The sequence below is a fragment of the Zalophus californianus genome, chromosome 7, assembly GCF_009762305.2.
Source record: "Zalophus californianus isolate mZalCal1 chromosome 7, mZalCal1.pri.v2, whole genome shotgun sequence".
In the NCBI taxonomy this organism is placed as follows: Eukaryota; Metazoa; Chordata; class Mammalia; order Carnivora; family Otariidae; genus Zalophus; species Zalophus californianus.
Window position 1 is genome coordinate 1,323,395 of NC_045601.1, and position 5,493 is coordinate 1,328,887.

Genomic DNA, 5,493 nt, shown 5'->3' on the forward strand with positions numbered 1-5,493 from the left:
GGGGGACAGGGGGCACATGCATGGTGCATGGCGGGGAGCTCACGGCTCAGTGCAGGAGCACCAGGTGACCAGGTGGGGTGTGTGGTGTGAGGGGGCAGGCCCTGTGTGCACGTGGAACCAGTCCATGGAGCCAGCGGGAGATCTCCTGGCCCCTGAAACAGTGAGAAATGCCCCTCATGCCTGTTTGTGAGAGTGATTGGCCTACTGTGCGGGGAAGGACCAGGTGCTCGGGCAGGAGGCCGACGCACTGGGAAGTGTTGATGCTCTTGCTGCCCGAGCTGCACGATGTGGACAGGTGCCCACCCCCGCTCTCCTGCTTAGCGTCATGACCCAGACAGCTCACCCAGCCCCCTCTAAGGTTCAGCTTCCTCCTGAAAAGAGTCTATCCCTTTGAGACTTGTCCTCAGCATTAAACACTAAACGCCTGGGGGCACGGGCCATGCATTCCCGCACGCATTCGCCACTCAGTGAGTGGCTCTCGGTCGTCCGTGACAGCTCTCTTCCTCCGAAGCCTCCCCCCTGTAACAGGTGAAGCACTCCGGCAGCGCACCATGCCTCTCTCCCACCCCCTCTGGTGCCTGGCTGATAGCTGCATGGAGCCGGATCTCACCGGTGTGTGTGCACGTGGGTGTATAGACACCGGGTCAGAGTCAATTTGGCTGGACCATGGGGCCCAGATATTCAGACACCAGTCTAGATGTTTCTATGAAGCTATTTTTTACATATGATTAATGTTTTAATTGGTAGACTTTGAGTAAAGCAGATGACTCACCAAATTTGGTTGGGCCTCATCTAAATCAGTGGAAGGCCTAAAGAGAAGAAGACAGAGGTCCACCAAGAAGAGAGAATTCTCCCGATGGCCTCCACTCTGCCTGGTCTCCAGCGGGCAGTTCCGCCCTGTGGGTCCAGACGGGCCAGACCCCACCACTGTGGAGCCAAATCCTTATAATCAATCTCCCTCCCTCCCTCCTATTGGTTCTGTCTCTCTGGAGAACCCCCGCTGATACACCCTGTAACTTTGGTTTGACCATATTACAGTCGTCTATTTCTGTTTCCATCCCATGCCCAGGCCCTTCCATCATTCATTCAAGATGCATCTACTAAGAACCTACTGTCTACCTGCTAGGCAAGGACACTACGTAGAGGTCACGACAAAATGACCAGCTCATTGCACAGACTGCCAGGCACATGGAGGCTGTGAATGGTCACCATTACTATTGATAAGACAGGACACATAACACCTTAGTAGTGTAAATCATTAATTATTTTCCAATGGATCAAACAGTAATACATGAGTTTATTGGAGACTTGATTATGAATCCAAATTGTCGTCAATGCCTTCATTTTTTTTCAGTCTGTCTGCTCTGGGGACAAGCTTCCTGATACCCAAAATGAAACAAGCAGAGCATGTCCCTGTATCTGTCACTCGTCATGACATCGGCCACTGAATAAAACCCTCTGCTCCCTGGCTGGTGAAGCCACACTTCGTGACAGGTGTTACCGGTTGGTGCGAGGGCACTCATTCCTGCAGATGCTCGGCAGGCTGTGGACATTTCTCTCCCGTTTAGTTAATCGGCGCGCCCCTCCTTTGCAGAAAGCCCGAGTGTCTTAAGCCTCATCCATGTTTTCAAACTGCCAGCCCATCTCGCTGATGCGTTTGCACCATTGCTACCACTGTGTTCTCCCAGACAGGAGTCTAAGGAGCATGGAGAACCCTGAATATGCTGGGTCCGTTCTTGGAAAGCTGTTCTTCCTTAGGTATCAGGCAGAGGACGTGCAGAAACGTGCCTGCCTCCAGACTTGTGTCCTCAGTGTGTGGTTAGCGGGCGCATTGCATTGATGATTCCTGAGTGAATGAATGAATTGCCTCCAATGTATAGATTGCTTTTGAATAGCTAGCGATATGCAGTTGAATTATTTTTAGGTAAGATTTTCCAAAATTTAAAAATCATATATATATTATATGCATACAAACACATATATAGACTTGCACTCTGTAGGTGGTAGCAAGCAGAAAATCAGAAATTCAGCTTTCTAGCCTGATGACAAGGACCTCCTATGCCCCCACCATGCCCATGAGAGGCACATTAGTTGCCATCCTGAGAAATGCATTTGTGTATCTCACATGCTTCATATGTAAATGCTGAGGGAAGAGAGACAGATTTGATTCTATTTGTACATTATCCATCACACTATGCAAAACTTCTTAAAATGAAGAGAAGCAACGAGAAATACCCTGGCCAAGTGGTTCTTTAGAAAATCCCTTTTGCTGATCAAGAAATTTTGAAATAATACCACATAAGCGTTTCCATTCTAGAATAATGGGCTTTGGAAAAATTAACATTCTTTTCCTCTAAGTCGAACTTGAATGTAATGGGATTTGTGGTCCCTGGGGAAGAAGACAAGGCCAGCATAATTAATTGTATTTTATGTGTGGAGCGAAGTCCGAGTGGAAGCGTTTCCAGGGACTTTAGGGTGGATTGAAACATCAGCAGCAAAAGAAAGCTGACAGCTGGCTCACGTTAAACTAATTCTGCCCCAGAATGCTCAAATGTAAAATCTCTGTAGGGGAATACAGACTCTGTGCTCTGCCTCATTCCGTAGGTACGATGGGACCTCTCCTGACCCACGGACGCCACCCAGCCACCCACCAGGGCATGAGCACGTCACGCCGTCCCGTGCGCTTCAGAAAAATCAATGTGGTTTTGCCAAGATCAGATTCTGTACCACAGTCTAGGGCGGGTTTGGGGGAAGGAAAGGAAGACTTTGGGGACTGTTGATCACAAATACAGACACAGCCCAGAGGTGAAACAGTGATAATGATGGAGAATCTCAGGGTTTCTAAATGAAACGTTGACCCTCTGCTGTCTCCACCCCACTGGGAGGTCTGAAGTCTGGGGGTTGGGAGCAGGCCCGATGGAATGGATGGCATCCAATCCCTTCTCAATGACAAGATAAATGTGATTTAACTCTATGGGATCTTGGGTTCTGGAAAAATTCATTTTCCCCAGGGATGGATGAACTGATTCATTTCCGTTTTTGTTAATATCTGAAGTCATACCCTTCTTCAAGATAAAATCCACCTAAGAAAACTCCAAATATTACAGAGTCAGGGGCCCGTGGACCCCACAGCTCAGAGACCAGCGATGTGCGCACTGAGGCCCGCTCGGAGAACCCACGCAAGTGAACCCCCCCAGGCAGAAAGGCACGGGTGGGGATCAACATGGCTCCTCCCATTCTGGATCACATTTTCAATCCAAACAGAATGCACCTCACCCAAAATTAGTTCAACTGGGATAAACATATTGCGGTGGCGAACTAAATGTTCCCACATCATCATTCACTTGTTTGAAATATTATCCATGGAGGCCAAGTGGGGTGGAGGATGGTTTCAGGTTCCCGCCGCCTCCGCGTAGAGAGGCCCCTTGGGGGGCCGCTCTTCCCAGGGAGCCCCGTGGACACCCCTGCCCGCCCTTTGTGGGCACGCCCTCACCGTAACCTAGGCTCACAGGCAGCTCCTCACACGGGGCTTTTCCAGTCTGTGTGGGAGGCTGGTCTGTGTGCAGGGGGGTCCAGCAGCCCGTGACGGTGACCCCAGATGGAATTCCTGCTTCCTTTTATTTAGCCCATGCACCTTACGATTAAATCTTAGCATTTTAAGTAAAGGGGGAAAACCCTGGTCATGTGTGATAAGGCAGCTTAGAAGTAGCTGCAGGGAAGTCCCAGGTGAATGACGGAGATCCCCAGCGGGGTAAACACCAGCCTGGCCCCCAGATTTCAGGACTGACACAGTCACGGACGCTGTAGACTCAGAGTTGGGAATTGATGCAGATGGAGCAAATATGGATAAAAGTTCTGGACTGGCCCTTTTGGACGTCCTACATCCTGTCCAAAGGGAGCAGTCCCCAAATGCCTGCGAATGTGAGTCTGGGCTCAGCAGAGAGGCTTGAGCTGAGCTTATGCAGGAGTGAGCTGCAGGCTGACGGCCAGCAGAGATGCAGGACAATCAGGGACACGCAGCGTGAGCAGGGTGGGGGTTGCCCAAGCACAGATGCCCCAAAGGGCGCCACGGTGTGCAGGGTAGTGGAGGAAATGCCAATACACACACCTGCACGCACACAGTGCATGCACACTCGCACACACCCACACTGTGCACACACACAGTGCACACACCCGCACTCACATAGTGCGTGCACACCCTCACACACACTGTGCACACACACAGTGCACACACCTGTATGCACACAGTGCACGCACACTCGCACACATACTGTGCATACACACAGTGCACACACCTGTATGCACACAGTGCATACACACTCACACACTCACACTGTGCACACACAGTGTGCACACAATGTGTGTGCACTCGCACACACCCACACACTGTGCACACACAGTGCACACACCTGTATGCACACAGTGCATGCACACTCACACTGTGCACACACACAGTACACAGTGCATGCACACTCGCACACACCCACACAGTGTGCACACATAGGGAACCTGCACACACAGTGCATGCACACTCACACACACACTGTGCACACACAGTGCATACACCCACACTCACACTGTGCATGCACACTCACAATACTCACAGTGTGCACACATAGTGAACACACACACACCCAGCATGCACACACTCACACACACCGTGCACTGTGCACACACACCCCTCCAGAGCGGAGTGACTCTACAGGAGGGCCAGAGACCCAAATAGGAAGGTCCAGGCTGACTCCGGCAGGTTTACCAGCGGTGGTGGCAGAGTGAGCAGGCTGGTTTGGGTTGGTGGGCGAACTGGTGAGGGGGGTCACTCTGCTGGAAAGGGGGTGTCACGGTCGTACAGGAGGAAGAGAAGTGGAGGGACGTTTCCAGAGGCAGGCCCAGAAGGGACTGTGGGCTCACTGCAGACACAGCTGCACTGAGCTGGAGGCACCGGCCCCACAGCGGGCTGCCCACCCTCAGCATACAGTCCAGCCACGTCAGCAGGCCTGTCCCTGAGAAGACGCTCAAGAGAAGGGATCCCCTGGTGCCATCAGGGGACCCCCACCGGGGCACTGGGTGTGTGCAGAGGAGTGACCGTGCCACGGGCAGCAAGGAGTGGGCCCGATGGCCTGTCCCCTGTGCAGAGGGCAGGGTCTAGAGCACAGGTAGAGCAGGCCCAGCAGTGGCGTCCATCACAAGCACCATCGGTCCCCCTTCTCAGACAGGAAGAGGAGACAGCTCTGGCTCCCCAGGCCCCGTGTGAAGGTGCCAGCCTTCGTGTCTGGCCAGACGTCTCAGGCTCGTGAGCCTCCAGGCCCTTCTCTTGTCGGCTTCAGGAAGAAGCAGAGACACAGACAGACCATCTGAGTGATATTGGCAGCCACGTGGATGCGACCCTCCAGGTCAGCCAGATGCGTGTGTCCTCTCCCCACGGGTCACAGCACAGTCATTGGCAGGGACGATGCCCACAGGCAGTTAGGACGCTCTTTTCCCAAAGTGTGC